General features: G+C 39.6%; 2 pseudogenes; both read left to right on the top strand.

Moving 5' to 3' along the window:
* The first annotated feature begins 9,619 nt into the window (after positions 1-9,619).
* On the top strand, positions 9,620-10,219 carry LOC149154397 (serine/threonine-protein kinase TIO pseudogene; annotated as a pseudogene).
* A 4,805-nt stretch (positions 10,220-15,024) lies between these two features.
* On the top strand, positions 15,025-15,624 carry LOC149154396 (serine/threonine-protein kinase TIO pseudogene; annotated as a pseudogene).
* Positions 15,625-19,990: the final 4,366 nt, after the last annotated feature.

Below are 19,990 nucleotides of genomic sequence, written 5' to 3'. Positions count from 1 at the left end.
GCACCGTCACCTCCACTTTTCATTTGGCCGATCATTCACATCCACTTGATTGTTTACCTATTTTGAGGAACAGCTGCGAAGAGTGATTTCACCTAGCCATCCTTATAACACTGCCGTGATTGGAAAATTCCAACCTGTACCTGGAATCTGCTGCTATCCCTGTTTATCACTCGTTCCTCAAAATACGAGTCTTCTTTGAGCTCTTTTCACTGACTCGTAAAAAATGAAAAGTTTGCCGAGTTTTGGCCTTCCAGCTCGTTAAAAGGACCGGAAGAGCTATCCCTCCTCTAGATTTTAATCTTTTTGGACCTGAGGGATTATTGCACAAAAAGATCGGGCGCTTGTCTAGTTCGGCTCGATAAAACTATTGAACATTCATCCCTTTTGTATTGTTTTATACTTTTTCGGACTTAAGGGATTAGATGACGAAAAAGGACCTTTGGAGTTAACTTTATGTACCCTTTTTAGACTCTCTAAAAATGAAAAGGACCGAGTTGTCTTTGTCGCTAGGCTCGTTAAAAATATTGAATAGCGACAAACTTGTCTTTAGACGAGAACGAGTTTCCCTATCGCTAGGCTCATTAAAACATAGCGATGGGCTTGCCCGAAGGGCAGGTTATAGAACAAGCATATGTTATCCTCCTCAAGCTTGACAAAAATAAAGAGGTACTGGTCAGAAATGACTGGGGAAAAATTGGGAGAACCTCAAAGCTTAATGGTAGCAAGTCGCTCTTGAACATGACACTTTTGCCTCCGTAAAAACATCGGGTTGGGTTGTTTTCATTCACCGGTCCCTTCACCATGGTCTCGCCATACCATCCACATTTGGGGTAATGCTACCGATCCATCACATCAGTGTCGTTAAATGTTCAAGAGATGTCATTCAGAGAGTGTCAACCGGGTCCCATCCACTGCCATACATCATCTTCCATCCTTTCATGACCGCCACCCTGAATCATATCTCACAGATCGTTTTCACCATCATCACAATTACTAGCTCCGTTCCATGTCACTGATGTGGGATTCATTAAGGCCCTCCTTTGACAGGTCGCTTCTTGTCGACATCAGCTCATTATCCAAGAAGTTGATCTAGGAACACCCCCTCAGTACTTTGAAGCTTGCATGCCTCAATGGCAAGTTTCTCACTTCCGGCGACAGGTATACATTGATGACCTTCGACCGGGAGACTTTGCGTGGTGTTCGACGCCAAATCCTATATTCATGCCACGTGAATTGTGTTGTAGTACCTTGAGGGTCATCATCATTATCGGTGATTCCTCTCGCGCTTGTTAACGGTTTACATTATTGATTGGTAATCAAGCGATGTCTTTCCATGTTCAACTCCAAGAAATTCTCACATGGATCGACCTGTACTTAGAGTGAAGATCGGACAAGTTTGAAGACCCCGGATCTAGTTTCATCCATCCGGGCTGCGATATATATTCAGGAGATAAAAGACATTGACATGTGCAGCAGATGATCATCCTACTAAAAGGATGATAATTTAAGTAGAGAATTATCAGTCTACTATCAGACGATCGTCTGTTTATGTACAGAAAATGTATTTATAAAGCTGAGCATGGGAAATGCCCGCATCAGCTAGATCATGAAAGCAGTATGAAAAATAATGTATTGTATTGTATTTTGTTACAGGTCACCTCCCGACGATTGAATGAACTTCGGATCCTCCTAATAAAGCATTTCACCCGATAAACGACCTCATACTTTAGGGGGCAACTGTTATAGACATTTTTGTGCCTTACAGCATAGAGCATGAAATGTCAATAATTTGAGGGATCCAAAGTCCCTAAACATGTTGTTCCTACCCCTAGAGGAACAAGGTCAGCAAACCACAGCACTTCAGATCAGTTCTCCACTGAAAAACACTCAAAAACAGGTCAATTTTGGATCAAAGCAGCTGCTCCACTGAGCATCTGCGCTGAATGTCAACTGCTCCATGGTGTACCTGTGCTGAATGTCAACTTCATCCAAGGCTACCTGCGTTGAGCGAGTTTGGACATGTGGAGGAATCTTTCCTCAATGTGCCAGTGCCCAGGAAGCTTCCAAATTGACACTTGGATCAAAAGATTCGCCTAAGTGAAGAGTAAGAGGTTCTAAAACTCCGAGTGGAAGGTAGAATCTCCGAGTGGACTCAAGAACTAAAGAACAACTGGGGTTGAAGAGGACAACAGTTACACATCAAGCTGACTTATCTTCACTCCAAAACTCTATATAAGGATCTCATCCCTTGGGATCTGGAGGCCGGAATTTTGTGCAAAGAATTGCTGTTGGTTTACAGTTGAGAGTATTGGGTGATTGCTTGAGGGAGGTGAAGAGGAGATTTCTTTCCGTCGGGAAGGTGATGCTGGATTGGACCTCTTATGGTTGTATCACCGCCTGAACCTTACTTTCTTCCATTAATAAAGCATTTGAGGTTCTTCTATTCGCATGTGTTTCAATGATGTATTGTCTTACTTGCGTATTTTATTTATGCTAATCCTTGGATCAATTATGAATGCATGCTTCTTGTAGTTTCCTTTTCTCGTCTTGTTTGCAGGATCTCGTGTAGCTGGGCCCGTGAGAAGACAAGGAGCTGGGAGCAAGCAGCAAAGAGAGAAGATTGGATCGACCATTTGCGCAAGACATCGGTAAGTGGATCTCTTCCTTTCCTCTTTTGCATGTCATAAAGAAGTAATCTTAGATAGCTTTGCTTTGACTGTTGCTAAGGAACTATCACCCTTAGAGTGGGATAGGGTCATTCCGTGTTGGATACTTTTCCCCACAACAATGTGTATGCGACTGCTCTAAAGGAGACCTACGTATAGATCTGTAATCACTAAATCATGCCTTCATTTCGACCCCAAAACATACTTCACAACCCTTACTATGACATGTTCATATGAAAGTATCATTACCATAACAGATCTATCATTATTAGTCATAATCATAAAAGATAAATCAAGCATGATCAGTAGTCACTACAATGCTTTCAAATCTTATCAAATATGAATTGCATTCATGCTCCTTGGTGCACACCTCTTTTAGTTAAAATCATTTATCAATAACCCATAACTTACACATCTAACACTTTGATCTCCATCGCCTTATATATCGTAGGCCTTAGCCAACAGCTTAATCCAATCCCTTAGTAGCGTTGATGGAATTATTTGACGGGATTAAATATCCATTGTTGTGCTCATTATTATGGGACAATAAAATGATAAATACCCATGGTGTTGACAACACCATGGTGCAAAAACTATACACGACTTTTCTTCACCATACCTGCTTATGTTTCCCTAAACTTCACCTTTGTCATTCCTCTATCTCTGAACTGATATTCCTTTGTCCATTATCTCTGTGATATCTATACCATCATGTATAATCATCTTGTTACCATAATCTTGACATGTTTATCAGGCAGGTTTTCATCAAGGACAACACATTAGTGATAATGCAACACCATATTCATAGGTGAACACGTCAACTCTCCCATTACATCAACAATCATATCTATCAACTAGCCATTAATAAAATACACCATTAAGGAAACCCTCATCTTCTCTCATTTTAAGCTAGTCTAATAGTTAGATGCATTAATCACCAAAATCCCAATTTGCCATCACTTGGAATTCCTGTCAACTGAGTAACAACCCGTCAGCATGTCTTCACCTCTTTCTTCTTCTAAAATTTGGTCTAGTTAACATAAAATTCGTTGGCATACTCCACTTATCCATCAACTAAAAACCCTATCAATTGAGCCATCAACTATCAAAATACATAAGATATTCACCTTTTCACTTGATTTGGGCTACTTAATAGATGATTGACTAATACAACTCCACCTATTTATGTCAATTGTAGGTTTTTTTAACCAAGCACTGAGAGCCTTATATAACAAACTCACCAAGCGAACTCTCCATCAAGACATCCAAATCTAGAAAAATATAAAACCCTAAATTTTCAAAATTTTTGGATACCATGACTCTCAGTCTCCACACCACCTTCACTGCACAACACCACATCAACCACCATGGCCTCTTCCTAGCTCTTTTGAGCCATATTGGCATTGCAAATCATCATTGTTTGTCCTTAATACTACATCAACAACAATGTATAGCTTGCCACTTTTGTGAAGCTATGTCAACATCCTTTCCACATGGATTCCATTAATCCTCCACATGGTCACCCTATAGGCAATTGAATCTAGGCTTTTTATTAATGACCTTTATAAAAATTCCCATATTCTAGGGCTTCAACCCTTGACAAAATATGGTTACCAAAACCTCAACGCTTGATGGGTTCCAGATTCCCTTTTTTTATGCTTTCAAGATCCCTCTAATTTTTAACAAAACATAAAGATATATGAGATTTAATTTCTTATAAACTCATATGAAATTCTAACCTATAGATCTATCCAAATCTATAAAATCTCCCAAAGGGCCATTTGCAAGAATTTAGATTTCCAAACTTTTGGATTCCACGTCCTTTCTACCATTTAGACACCATGTCATTTTTTTTATACAATCATGCCATGTTCACATGCCACATAATAATTTCATGTCAACCTACCACATTCACCAACCCCATCCTATTTCCTTGTCATGTTGTCTTACCTACCAACATTTGGATATTCATTTTTCTATGAAAATGCATTTTCAAAAGTTCTATATCCTGAGACTTTCAAAGCCATATTTTGTTAAGCAATGTAAAAACCTAATGGATATGGCATCTACATGATTCCATATCTGTCAGATATCTAATTTCCAGTAGTCAACAATAATTAGGGGAACTTTGAGGTCTAAAATGTGCCTCCTAAAGAAAATAATAAAATATTGGTTAAAATAATAAAATAAGAGCTACAAATTTGTAGAAGAGAAGAAAGAAAACTACTTTTTTACTTCTCTTTTTAGCTTATATCTTTATAGGTATAGTCAAATCTAATGTGTAGGGAACCATTAGATGCTGAATTAAATTCAACATCTAATGAGTATCCACCCTACAAAATTTTGAGTAGACATGCATCAAAAAAGGTTCAAATACAAGAAAACATATGTTTCTTTCAATATTTCCATGTCGATGACGTGACAATCTCCTCCCACATGTCTCTATCATGCAATGACACATTCATAGCTAAACACATCATTCTTCTCATTCCATTGGTGGTCATACATGCTAATTGACCACTAGGAAAATTAACTCATAGAGAGAACTCTCCACCAAGAAATTTGGTTCTCAAACAAATTTAAAACACATGATTTTCCAATGTTTTGAATCCTCGAACTCCAAGTCTGCATATCAATGTCACTACAGGGCCCCATATTAGTCATGATGACATATTCCTATACTTTTCGAGCCATGTTTAAATGCCACATCATCATCTATTATCCATAGCACCACATCGACAATGATGCATGGGATGCCACTTTAGCACAACGATGTTAGTAGTCATTCCACATGGAATCCATTGATCCTCCACACATAATTCAACTAGCATATAGACTAGATTTTTTCAATTAATCCCCTATATAAAAATTCTCATATTTCATTCTTCCACCCTTGATAAAATTCATTTACCTATACCTCAACACTTGACATGTTCCAAATTATTGTCTTCAACCCTGTCACAATTACAGGACATCCTGTAGAAACTACATCACATCCTATAGAACGCTAGAAACCAACTCACAAATTGGTTTTTTATGCCTCAAAGTGGAAATGGATGATGGGGACATGGTAGGCATGCACAAGATGAATTGGATGGAGCAAGAATTGAGGTGATGCTTGGGTTGTTGTCCCTAGGACTCTGAGTCCTGTGTTTTCTTTATAAACCTACAAAATCATAGAATTTTCGCACTGGGTAGGTTTGAGGTCCCTCCCATGGAATTTTTGTTTTTGAAAGACACACAGGTCACCCCAAAGGACTTTTTCAACCTGTATGTTTTCCCTAGGTGCCTCAAGGGAGGTTTTCAGCCAAGGGTCTTTTTATTTTCATTTTTTCACTCCTAGGCTACCTTGAGGAGGTTTTCAACCCAAGATTTGGCCTCAGGCACCTCATAGATGCTTTCACCTAAGTTCCTTACTGTTTTTTCTTTTTTATTTTTTCAAAAATAAAAACAGTCTTCAAGAATTGGGTGAGCTGGAAGCAAAGAAACTTCCAATCACATTCACTTCCTTATTGATGGTAGGGATTAACTCCTCCCTTGACATAGGTCTTTTATAGACTTTCAATCTGTACCCATTCACAAGAAAGGGGATACCTTCTTCATTAATGGTCTTGATTTACACAACCCCATTCTCATGGAACTTTTCTATCAGATGTGTACCCAACCACCTGGTCATCAATTTTCCTTTGAATTCCTTGAACCTAGAGTCATATAGAAGATCCCAATATCCTTCTTGAAAAACTTTGTCCTTGATATTTTTTCATGCCAAACCTTTCTCCATACTTGAATAACATCAATGTGTAGGAGGGCATGCATCTTGAATTCATCCAAACCATTGAGCTGGAGTAGCCTCTCCTACTATGCCTTTGTAGCATCCAAATCCAACTATGTTTCCATTCTCAAAGTGTTGTACTCAAACTCAATGGAGAGTAGAGCCTTATTTCCATAGACCAAGTCATAAGGGGTGAAGCCAGTCATTGTCTTCCAGGTTGTATTATAGGCCCAAGTGGCCTCCACTAGTCTATCAACCCAATATTTTCTGTTGTTTATCACAACCTTAGTGAGGATGCTTTCTAATGCTATTTTAGTAACCTCTACTTGTCCATTGGTTTGAGGATGATAAGAAGTTGACTTCTTTTGTTTGATCTTATGTTGCCTCAACAAAATCTCAATCAAGCGTGATGTGAATTGAGCTCCCTGATTAGTGACTAGTTCTCTAGGGTACCTAAACATGTAAAATACATTCTCCCTTAACAACTCAGCCACTTTCTCTTCTATTGCTACCTTGATAGCCTTGGTCTCAGCGACCTTTGTCAAATAATCAGTGCATACAATTATGTACTTTTTCTTCCCCGATGGTGGATCAATGGGCCCAATGAAATCCTGTTATAGACATTTTTGGGCACTGCAACCCCAATCAAGCATGTCCATAAACTGAGGGCTCCTAAGTCCCTAAAAGTGTTATTCCATTCCCTAAAAGAACAAGGTCAACTGATTACATCATCTCCCAGAAGTTCTCCATGAAAAGCTACTCAGAACTGGTCAAAACTGGACCATCTCACTTGCTCCATGGTCAAAGTGCGATGCATTCCACCTAAATGCACACGGGAGGTGTGATGCATACTAAAAAGCCCTTCTATGGGGTGCAATGTGCGAGAGTGGACAAATGGCAGAGACAGTTTGCGAGGTGGATGATCATGGAATCTTCCAGAAACTTCTCCTGTGACACTTGCCTCTCTGAATTTGCCCACGGATGGGTAAGAGATCATCAATCTCCAAGTGGAATCAAGAACTATCAGAGAGAGGACACTAATCAAATCCTAGAAGCTGACTCACCCCCTACAATCATCTATATATGGATCCCTCATCCCAGAGATCCAGAGGCTGGAATTTTGTATCTTGTAAGGAAGTTTTGTTGGTTTCTTGTTGGAATATCATAGTGTTGGGTGATCTAAGCTTTTCATGAGGTGAAAGAAGGGCTTTCATGCTGGAGGATTACGCTGGGTCAGAGCAATTGGTTGTAATCCTCTTTGCTATTCTTGATTATTAATAAAGCTATTCAAGTTTTCCTCCACATTCTTGTATGTTTGATGATATATGCATTTGTGTGGTCAATATATATATGGTCCTATATTGTTTATGATTGTAAATCTCTGTTCTTCCATAGTATTATGCTGCTTTGATTCCATAGGTGCTCTTTGAAGCTGGGTAAACGAAGGAGAAGCAGCAAAGATCTATCAAAAAGGAGAGGAAGCAAGCAAGGAACCAAGTGCAAGACTGAGGTTGGTGTCTGTTATCACTGAAAATTCTGTTGCCAAAATTTTTTAGCCTAGCTTAAGGACAAGGTGTTTTCGCAGCGCATGAATCCTTTTTAGCAGTTTCGCAGCGCTACCTGTTTAGGTGATTTCGTAGCGTGCTACAAAATTGGGGATTTGTTCGAGTTTTCAGTGGAGACCCAAAATCCTAGCATGCCTATTGAACAAAGTTCTGAAAGAGGGAGTTAGAAACACTAAAAAGGCGCTTGGAAGAAGTGGCGGTGCTTATGTTCCTCCTTTCAAGCTGGCGCAAATGATGAAAGGATTTATAAGATAAAAGCAGCTTGGAATATCAGCGTAGGTCTTGGGATGCTCTTTGTAAAAATATCATGGGCTTGTAAAAAGTGAACGCATCAAACATTAAAAGCATTATTTCAGCTTAGATGCCTTTCCGCTAGCTGGCAGAAGCATTACAGCACGGTTGTCTGAGTTTGACATTATAGCAAAACAAGTGGAAGCAGGGGAAGGCTGGTTCTCTAAGTTGCATTGTATGTGGCAGAGTTCAAAGGGCTATGGATCTTCTCAAAATGGTACACGCAGCAAGGAACCTGTTAGTATTGAGTTACGGGAGACTGACAAGCTTATCAAGGAGGTGGAAAGGGTTTTTAGAGGCGATCATCTTGATCCTACCAATGTAGAGGAAGCTAAGGCGGCACTAAAATAGCATGAGAAATCTATTTTTGAGGCAATTGCACGCCTTGGTGATGCATCTGATGAAGAAGATGGTCGGATGCTTCATCCTCATTCTTCCCATATATACATTAGCCAAGAATGCACAGCTGTGATTGTTGGTGGAGGATACTTTGGCCTTGAACTGGCTGTGCTTTTAAACATTCACAAGTATAAGGTTAAATGGTTTACCCTGAGCCGTGGTGCATGCCTCGTCTTTTCACTACTAATATAGATGCTTTCTATGAGGGCATAAATGTTAGTAGAATTTCCCCTGTAACTTTTGAAAAGAAGGCAGATGGTGTAGGATTGCCTCTGTCGCTTCGAATGTTGAAGCGGAAGCAAAATAAGGAAAGGGGTGTTAGTCCCAAACAACAAGGGTTCAGAAATAGCTTGGCAGAAGCGGTGGGGCATACTGTATGTAGCTGCTGAAGATGCTGTAGATTTACTGATGGCTGGGTTTGCATTCCGATCTGATCCTACGCACCCTCCGGATCACCGAACGGGGCCACTCATTCTCTGTTCATTCGATGAAGGTATCTTACTGCTGCAAGGAACTTATCTCCGCCATTTTCAATAATTTGTAAGATGGGCGTGGAAAATTATGATGTTGTAGAGTTAGTTGGTGAAGGTTCTTTTGGAAAGGTGTTCAAAGGCAGGCGCAAGTACATAGGGCAGACAGTTGCTATGAAGTTTATCTTAAAGCATGGAAAGAGTGAAAAAGACATTGACAATCTGAGGCAGGAAATTGAGATATTACGACAGCTGAAGCATGAAAATATCATAGAGATGCTAGATGCATTTGAAAGTCCACAGGAGTTTTGTGTTGTCACAGAATTTGCACAGGGTGAACTATTGGAGATTCTTGAAGATGACAAATGACTTCCTGAAGCACAAGTTCAGGCTATTGCTAAGCAACTGGCGCGGGCACTTCATTATCTCCATTCTCATCGTATTATACATCGTGATATGAAGCCTCAAAATATTCTTATTGGTGCTGGAGGTGTTGTCAAGCTTTGCGACTTTGGATTTGCAAGAGCTACATCTTGCAATACAATGGTGCTTCGTTCAATCAAAGGGACCCTGCTTTATATGGCTCTTGAACTAGTACGCGAACAACCATACAATCATACAGCAGATCTATGGTCACTTGGTGTAATCTTATACGAGCTTTTTGTTGGTCAACCTCCTTTTTATACGAATTCTGTCTATACGCTTATTCGGCACATTGTTAAGGACCCAGTTAAATATCCAGACAATATCAGCCCTAATTTCAAAAGTTTTTTGAAGGGTCTTTTGAACAAGGTTTCACATAATAGATTGACCTGGCCTGCACTTTTGGAGCACCCATTTGTACAAGAGAGCCAAGCAGAGATAGAAGCTAGAGAAGCACGTGCTGCAACTGCTGCTGCAAGAGGATGTGATGCAGCTTGGAGGGGTGAAATCAATATTGTGATTCCCTCACCTGCTCGAAACATAGCCAGTGCACGTAGCAGTAGTTCCATAGGAAAGACACAGACAGATGATGCTTCTGAAAAGTCACAGAAACTTCTGCAAATGACTTTGTGATACAGATCATTCCAACAGTATTATCCTTAAAAAGAACATTTCTGGATCAAGAAACTTTTGTGGAAGCATTATTATTACTTAAAGTTTGGGCTAGACAGAGAAATTCTATCAATGGACCTGATTGTTTGAATGGATTCATTATATCTATAATTTTAGCATACTTAAAAACAGAAGGAGGTGGAAAGCGCATCACAGGCCAAATGACAGGGTTTCAGGCCTTTCGTGTTGTCATAGACTTCATTGCAATTTCCAGTACTTTAGAGAAGGGTATTTTCATGCAATCTCAGTCTGTTGGCAATGTGTCATTGGAGCTAAAGAGAAGGATTCTACAATTCTTTGATGTTGTAATATGCGTTTCAATTGGATATCTTAACCTGGCATTTCGAATGACTGAGAGTGGACTGTTGAGCTTGTGGATGAGGCAGCACGTACCCTGAGATACATGAACAAATGCAAGGACAAAGGACGAGACAGAGATAAAAAATATATAAAAAGGGCATTGATTTTGTGTGCTTCAGTTCTCAATAATCATGTTAGGCCTAAGCTTGAGGTGATCATTGATGAGGAAAAGAGGGTAACCCACTCTAGCCTTATGGAGGATACAGAGAATGTGATTCTGAATCCCAGCATAGCAAAGGTGAAACTGAAGAATGGCAACAACAGCTATTCAATTTTGTGAGGAGTTTAGAGGAAGACTGCGTTTTTTAAATCACACAGCAGTTTCGTAGCGCGCTACGAAACTGCTGTAGGTGGTGATTTTAAACGTAGAGCAGCTATTTTGATAATATGAACGAGAATTTTGAAAGAGAGACACTTGTTCAATCAACAAAGCTGCCAGCACATTTGGGAATATGGTGATGCTCGTCATTGTTGGGGTATTAAAGAGTTGGGAACATGCTGCTTAATTTGTGAAGAATGGTGGGAGAAAAGGACCGGAAAAACAGGGGTTTTATCCTTATGATTAATGAACCATCAACGCATTCAGTATCCAAAGCTAGCTTGTTCATTGCATCCTTCTATCAGCTATCTCGGCCAAACAGAAAGGAGACAGATGTCAAGGATCAAGAAAGAATCATGCTACGAGGAGGATAGTATTTGAGTTTTAGTTTAAGAAGGACTCTTTGTAATTACAGTTCAGCACTTAATGTATTTAATAAGTTAGTTAAACAGTAGATAGGGGTAATTAGTAAGCAGTCTTCGAGCTCCCCTCATGCTGGAGGAGGAAGCTCAAAGTGGTTAAGGATGTATCTCTATATATAGATCAAACTTTGATGTAATGGGGGTTGGATGTTTTGGAGAAGACTGTTTGGTTTATGTATAAACAGAGTTCAGTAATGCAAATGACTGTTTTTTCTTCTCAGGATTCACAATGGATCTTCTTGTTCAAATGTATGATGGTATATTTTCTTTAATGTTCTTTTACAGTTTTGTTAATGCATAATCACTCAGAACTCATGGATCATGCTCTGACTTCCTGTATGCCTTTGCAAACTGTGGTTTCATGTAAGTTATGTTTGAACATTAGATGTAAAGTGCCCTGATTTCTATGAAAGGATAGTGTTATTGTTTACTGAGATATTAGTGACTCCATAAGCCCAATGGGAATAAATTCAATGTTGTCCAGCCAGCATATTTTTCATGTGTCTTATAAGAGATAGCCATCTTTTCTTGTCATTAGTCAATATTCATAATCTGTGAGAGAGCCCTCTCAGACTAAGGAGGCTAAGCCTTAGTCCAAAGCCTGGTTAGAAATAGTTACACAGAATCTTGCTGATTGGCAGCCTTCAGTGCTTGATTTTGTGATAACATTTTGGTGCGTCTGTCGGGAGTCGAAGATTAATCATTCCCCAAATCATGATGCTGAACTTCTGAAGGTAGCAGGAGCTCAGAAGGTTTTTGAGGCTGCAAAACTACCTTGGCGACTCCATTGTTCAAGAATTCGAAATTCATAGGTTCATGGTGATTCCACTGGAGTTATGAAGGACTCAGAGGCTACCATTCTTATTTCAAGGTATGCATGCATAGATTTTTCAGGAATTCATGGTTTCCCAAATCATTTTCCCAAGGATGCATATTTTCTAAGGAATGCTCCAAAATTCAACGGAGAAGATTTGAGTTTAACTTTGAAGCATATAACAGATTTTTGTGAATTTTTACAGCTTCTTAGAGTTAAACATGAGGATGTTTGAATTATGTTATTCTATGATTCACTTCAAGGGAAATGTAAACAATGGATTGAAAGCTTTCCTGCCAAATCCATTAAGTCATTTAAAGACCTGTGGCTTATGTTTTTGGAGGAATGGATAGATAGATCAGATGTGCTGGCAGACTCTCCCTCAGTTGAAGGTTTTAAACAATGGAATAATGATCATAGTAAAGAAGAAACAAATGAATATTTTTCTTTGTCCTTGTCCTCATATCTAAAATCCTTTGACTGCAAGGCAGATGGTAAGATGAGATTTTTGGATGAATTTGCTGAGGACATTGAGAAAGAAATTGAAGGTTTAGAAGGTCAAATTCAGGCATATAGTTTTCATAATCATGATCATTATTTTCAGCAGCTTTATATGGCAGAACATAAGGAGAGAGTATTGTTTCCTTTCTCTTTTACGCTTGAGGAAATGCACACTGCTGTTGAAGATCAGTTTGCACAGCCGGAAAGTTACAAGAAAAATCTAGCTGATCATGTATTCTGGGATCCTGTAGCTGACTACATGGAAGAGTTTTACTCTCAAGTTTTTCAGTTTTTCTATAAAGATCAGAGGCAATTTCAGTGGCAGTGGTCATCACAATATTATTGTGGCTCTGAACTCCGATGCAGTCAAAAAACTCAAATATCAGATAAAACAGAGGATTGGCTACATTGGAAATTTCATATTGATTGAGCAGAAAGAAGTTGTTCTTGTTAGGGTAGGTAGGTAGGAAAAGGCAAATAAGCTCAAGGTTGACTGAGCATTTGTTTTTTTTTAGTAGATGTAGATTCTTTTCTCCTACAGTGATCATCAAGCTTAAGCCCGAGGTGAAGGCCCAGAAGCTTGAAAGGGATGCTTGTCAAGCAAATTTCTGTTGTCATAAATAGATAAGGCACTGGACCTGCGAGTTCTTAGTGTACCACAAGGGCGCACTATCCCAAGTGGAGCCACTGTTATCACTGAAAATTCTGTTGCCAAAATTTTTTAGCCTAGCTTAAGGACAAGGTGTTTTCGCAGCGCATGAATCCTTTTTAGCAGTTTCGCAGCGCTACCTGTTTAGGTGATTTCGTAGCGTGCTACGAAATTGGGGATTTGTTCGAGTTTTCAGTGGAGACCCAAAATCCTAGCATGCCTATTGAACAAAGTTCTGAAAGAGGGAGTTAGAAACACTGAAAAGGCGCTTGGAAGAAGTGGCGGTGTTTATGTTCCTCCTTTCAAGCTGGCGCAAATGATGAAAGGATTTATAAGATAAAAGCAGCTTGGAATATCAGCGTAGATCTTGGGATGCTCTTTGTAAAAATATCATGGGCTTGTAAAAAGTGAACGCATCAAACATTAAAAGCATTATTTCAGCTTAGATGCCTTTCCGCTAGCTGGCAGAAGCATTACAGCACGGTTGTCTGAGTTTGACATTATATCAAAACAAGTGGAAGCAGGGGAAGGCTAGTTCTCTAAGTTGCATTGTATGTGGTAGAGTTCAAAGGGCTATGGATCTTCTCAAAATGGTACACGCAGCAAGGAACCTGTTAGTATTGAGTTACGGGAGACTGAAAAGCTTATCAAGGAGGTGGAAAGGGTTTTTAGAGGTGATCATCTTGATCCTACCAATGTAGAGAAAGCTAAGGCGGCACTAAAATAGCATGAGCAATCTCTTTTTGAGGCAATTGCACGCCTTGGTGATGCATCCGATGAAGAAGATGGTCGGATGCTTCATCCTCATTCTTCCCATATATACATTAGCCAAGAATGCACAGCTGTGATTGTTGGTGGAGGATACTTTGGCCTTGAACTGGCTGCGGTTTTAAACATTAACAAGTATAAGGTTAAATGGTTTACCCTGAGCCGTGGTGCATGCCTCGTCTTTTCACTACTGATATAGCTGCTTTCTATGAGGGCATAAATGTTAGTAGAATTTCCCCTGTAACTTTTGAAAAGAAGGCAGATGGTGTAGGATTGCCTCTGTCGCTTCGAATGTTGAAGCGGAAGAAAAATAAGGAAAGGGGTGTTAGTCCCAAACAAGAAGGGTTCAGAAATAGCTTGGCAGAAGCAGTGGGGCATACTGTATGTAGCTGCTGAAGATGCTGTAGATTTACTGATGGCTGGGTTTGCATTCCGATCTGATCCTACGCACCCTCCGGATCACCGAACGGGGCCACTCATTCTCTGTTCATTCGACGAAGGTCTCTTACTGCTGCAAGGAACTTATCTCCGCCATTTTCAATAATTTGTAAGATGGGCGTGGAAAATTATCATGTTGTAGAGTTAGTTGGTGAAGGTTCTTTTGGAAAGGTGTTCAAAGGCAGGCGCAAGTACACAGGGCAGACAGTTGCTATGAAGTTTATCTTAAAGCATGGAAAGAGTGAAAAAGACATTGACAATCTGAGGCAGGAAATTGAGATATTACGACAGCTGAAGCATGAAAATATCATAGAGATGCTAGATGCATTTGAAAGTCCACAGGAGTTTTGTGTTGTCACAGAATTTGCACAGGGTGAACTATTGGAGATTCTTGAAGATGACAAATGACTTCCTGAAGCACAAGTTCAGGCTATTGCTAAGCAACTGGCGTGGGCACTTCATTATCTCCATTCTCATCGTATTATACATCGTGATATGAAGCCTCAAAATATTCTTATTGGTGTTGGAGGTGTTGTCAAGCTTTGCGACTTTGGATTTGCAAGAGCTACGTCTTGCAATACAATGGTGCTTCGTTCAATCAAAGGGACGCCGCTTTATATGGCTCCTGAACTAGTACGTGAACAACCATACAATCATACAGCAGATCTATGGTCACTTGGTGTAATCTTATACGAGCTTTTTGTTGGTCAACCTCCTTTTTATACGAATTCTATCTATATGCTTATTCGGCACATTGTTAAGGACCCAGTTAAATATCCAGACAATATCAGCCCTAATTTCAAAAGTTTTTTGAAGGGTCTTTTGAACAAGGTTTCACAGAATAGATTGACTTGGCCTGCACTTTTGGAGCACCCATTTGTACAAGAGAGCCAAGCAGAGATAGAAGCTAGAGAAGCACGTGCTGCAACTGCTGCTGCAAGAGGATGTGATGCAGCTTGGAGGGGTGAAGTCAATATTGTGATTCCCTCACCTGCTCGAAACATAGCCAGTGCACGTAGCAGTAGTTCCATAGGAAAGACACAGACAGATGATGCTTCTGAAAAGTCACAGAAACTTCTGAAAATGACTTTGTGATACGGATCATTCCAACAGTATTATCCTTAAAAAGAACATTTCTGGATCAAGAAACTTTTGTGGAAGCATTATTATTACTTAAAGTTTGGGCTAGACAGAGAAATTCTATCAATGGACCTGATTGTTTGAATGGATTCATTATATCTATAATTTTAGCATACTTAAAAACAGAAGGAGGTGGAAAGCGCATCACAGGCCAAATGACAGGGTTTCAGGCCTTTCGTGTTGTCATAGACTTCATTGCAATTTCCAGTACTTTAGAGAAGGGTATTTTCATGCAATCTCAGTCTGTTGGCAATGTGTCATTGGAGCTAAAGAGAAGGCTTCTACAATTCTTTGATGTTGTAATATGCGTTTCAATTGGATATCTTAACCTGGCATTTCGAATGACCGAGAGTGGACTGTTGAGCTTGTGGATGAGGCAGCACGTACCCTGAGATACATGAACAAATGCAAGGACAAAGGACGAGACAGAGATAAAAAAATATATAAAAAGGGCATCGATTTTGTGTGCTTCAGTTCTCAATAATCATGTTAGGCCTAAGCTTGAGGTGATCATTGATGAGGAAAAGAGGGTAACCCACTCTAGCCTTATGGAGGATACAGAGAATGTGATTCTGAATCCCAGCATAGCAAAGGTGAAACTGAAGAATGGCAACAGCAGCTATTCAATTTTGTGAGGAGTTTAGAGGAAGACTGTGTTTTTTAAATCACACAGCAGTTTCGTAGCACGCTACGAAACTGCTGTAGGTGGTGATTTTAAACGCAGAGCAGCTATTTTGATAATATGAACGGGAATTTTGAAAGAGAGACACTTGTTCAATCAACAAAGCTGCCAGCACATTTGGGAATATGGTGATGCTCGTCATTGTTGGGGTATTAAAGAGTTGGGAACATGCTGCTTAATTTGTGAAGAATGGTGGGAGACAAGGACCGGAAAAACAGGGGTTTTATCCTCATGATTAATGAACCATCAGCGCATTCAGTATCCAAAGCTAGCTTGTTCATTGCATCCTTCTATCAGCTATCTCGGCCAAACAGAAAGGAGACAGATGTCAAGGATCAAGAAAGAATCATGCTACGAGGAGGATAGTATTTGAGTTTTAGTTTAAGAAGGACTCTTTGTAATTACAGTTCAGCACTTAATGTATTTAATAAGTTAGTTAAATAGTAGATAGGGGTAATTAGTAAGCAGTCTTCGAGCTCCCCTCATGCTGGAGGAGGAAGATCAAAGTGGTTAAGGATGTATCTCTATATATAGATCAAACTTTGATGTAATGGGGGTTGGATGTTTTGGAGAAGACTGTTTGGTTTATGTATAAACAGAGTTCAGTAATGCAAATGACTGTTTTTTCTTCTCAGGATTCACAATGGATCTTCTTGTTCAAATGTATGATGGTATATTTTCTTTAATGTTCTTTTACAGTTTTGTTAATGCATAATCACTCAGAACTCATGGATCATGCTCTGACTTCCTGTATGCCTTTGCAAACTGTGGTTTCATGTAAGTTATGTTTGAACATTAGATGTAAAGTGCCCTGATTTCTATGAAAGGATAGTGTTATTGTTTACTGAGATATTAGTGACTCCATAAGCCCAATGGGAATAAATTCAATGTTGTCCAGCCAACATATTTTTCATGTGTCTTATAAGAGTTAGCCATCTTTTCTTGTCATTAGTCAATATTCATAATCTGTGAGAGAGCCCTCTCAGACTAAGGAGGCTAAGCCTTAGTCCAAAGCCTGGTTAGAAATAGTTACACAGAATCTTGCTGATTGGCAGCCTTCAGTGCTTGATTTTGTGATAACAGTGTCTTTCATTCCACTCTTATCTACTTCTCATAAAGGAAAACGAAAGTGGTTTTAGTTTGTTTGTTTCTAAGATAGCTACCAGTCTTAGTGGGACTAGCAGATCCGAGTGGACACTACATTTCCCGATAAAAAAATGGCGACTCCACTGGGGAGCGAATAGATTGTTTGTTTGTCTATATTTGTTTGTTTTATAAAATTACAAACGGAGCCTGAAGTCAAGCCAGCTAGCCTTCGAACTTCATTTTCTGTGCAAGTGCAAAGAAGATCAATGCTACTTCAGTCTATCTCCGGGTTTTGTTTATAAACTAAACAATTGATTTGCAAAATTTCTAATTGCCCTAGTGGTGGCTCTACTAACCTTGTTAGATCAGCTCCTGTGATTTCTATTTACTGTACATCATTCTCTCGGCCTAAATCCCTGAACTGAGTTGCAAATTGTGACCAAGAACCAAGTAAAGTCTCGCCCTGGTACCATCGAACCCTCTCTTCAAGGAAACCTGGATGAATCGCACTTCCCGTGTGCAGTAGGTGGGATGCATCCCTGTTTCCCTGTGTTACAGGTGCGATGATCAGAAAAGGATAATTTTGCCTCCAGGTCTTGGTTTTTCTTCACTCCTTTCAGCTCTATTCTAGAGTTTTGCTGTCTGTGATCAGTATACCACTGTGGAAACCCCCTTCTTTTCCGTCATTCCGCCTCCATTGTGCAAAGAACTGTGAATGTTTTATGTATTTTCCACCATTTTCAATTCTCTTTTACAAAGTAGTAGCATAGTCGAACTGTCGTCTTTTGATTTGAAAGTGTCGCAAGTGTCGTTTTCAGTCAAAGAAAATAATCCTACTGTTCTTGATGGTCGATTATATAGTTACTCTTGTATTTGATTTGAATTAGTAGTTTTTCAAGTGTCAAAAGCAGTTTTCAATTCAAAATAGTAAAGTGTCGTCATTATCTTCCTTTCGTTTTTAAAGGGAAATCTGTTAGTACTGTCGCTTAGAAAAGATAATTCAGATTTGTACTTAGCATTCTTCTTGTCATTCACACATTAAGAAAGCTGAAAACAAATACATGCATGTGCATTTGCATTTAGACTGCTTGTTGGTTTGATTTAGGATAGTGCATCTAGTGTGTGCTCTTTGCTCTATGTTGAAAGAATACCGTCTCTCTTTCTTTAGTAGCTAGGATTTTCATTGCAAAAAGAAGATTAAACGATTGTTTATCATCTTAGATTGCATTTTAGGAATTGTACATCTACATCACGCAGTGAACCTGAAAGGAAAATTTCTTAAGAAAGATCAACTGTAAAATAAATTTAATGAACCTAAAAACACTTTGGAACCTAACGCACAACATCTAGAAGTCTAGGCTAGAGACATATTCTGGCATCGTAAAGCCTGGTAACTATCGCTTTCACTTTTGGTTGGGTGATGCCTCCTCTTTGAGATGACAAGTGCCAGTATGGACTTGTGCTCCCACGTATCGTCGAGTATATATTGGGAGACCACAATAGGCTATATCCTTTATCCATAGGAAGTCGTGTCTGCCGCCCTATCAATCGCAATGCATTGAACACAGCATTCGGGAAGATTGACTGCCGTACCGTAAAAAGTATTCTGCAATTTTGCGATTGGTTTGGTAATCCCTCTGTCTAGATTTCCAGAGTAGTCTATTTCGTTCCTTTTCAGACTCCTTAAAGGAAAAGGTCCATCTGAGCACTTGTCACTTCAGGCTCATTAAAAATCGAAGGCGACTAGAGTCATCTTTTGTTTTTTCTCAACTCTTAAAAATTGAGAAAACAAGTTGTTTCAAAGCATCTAAAATTCATTTAATTTGGAAACATTTTCCCCTTTATTTTTAGTTGATCGAGTAATCCGCAATCATGGAAGAAAGTCAATTGAAACCCTGTCGTTCACGAAGACGTACGAGTCAATCGTCTTTGTCCCCAGAATCAAAACTATTCTGGACAAAGCGAACTCGTTTAACCGGCTCAAAGTCCCCTGGTCGGATTGGAACAAGTGTTCCAACACCCTCGGAGACTCCGGTTACTCCAAACATTTTTGGTACCCTTGCCTTTACAGAAGAAGTTCTGCAGCCACAAGAGGACAGTAGAATTGATCCTAGTGTGAAGGTAAACACTTCTATACCTGAACCGGCTACATCCATAGCTGATTCGGAAGGTGTTGTTCCCCAAACATCAGTCGCTACAGAATCTATACCTTCTTCGACACCGGAAATATTTTACGGACCTGACGGTCTACCTCTTCCACCCGGTTTGATTGCTATAGAAGAGATTGTAGAGGATCCACCATCTAGTACTCCATCGCAATTTGGAGTCAGGATCACTCTATATCCTTCTTCGTCAGAAATTAGTCCACCGTTATCAGAAGTTCCTGTAGAATCGCTAGGAAATCTTTTGGATAGACTAGATATGTCTGAACAACCATCGACATCTAGGACTGTGTCATCTGACACAGCAGCGACAGAACTTCCTGCTGCTACTCCAACAATGTTCGCCGGCATATCTTTTTACGTTGAGTCTCAGCAAATTGATCCTTCGCAA

Source organism: Pinus tabuliformis, chromosome 9 (genome assembly GCF_031772625.1).
Source record: "Pinus tabuliformis cultivar Carrire ecotype Pingquan chromosome 9, CPIR1, whole genome shotgun sequence".
NCBI lineage: Eukaryota > Viridiplantae > Streptophyta > Pinopsida > Pinales > Pinaceae > Pinus > Pinus tabuliformis.
The sequence above is the reverse complement of the archived record's forward strand: the minus strand, read 5'-3'. Positions and strand labels throughout refer to the sequence as shown.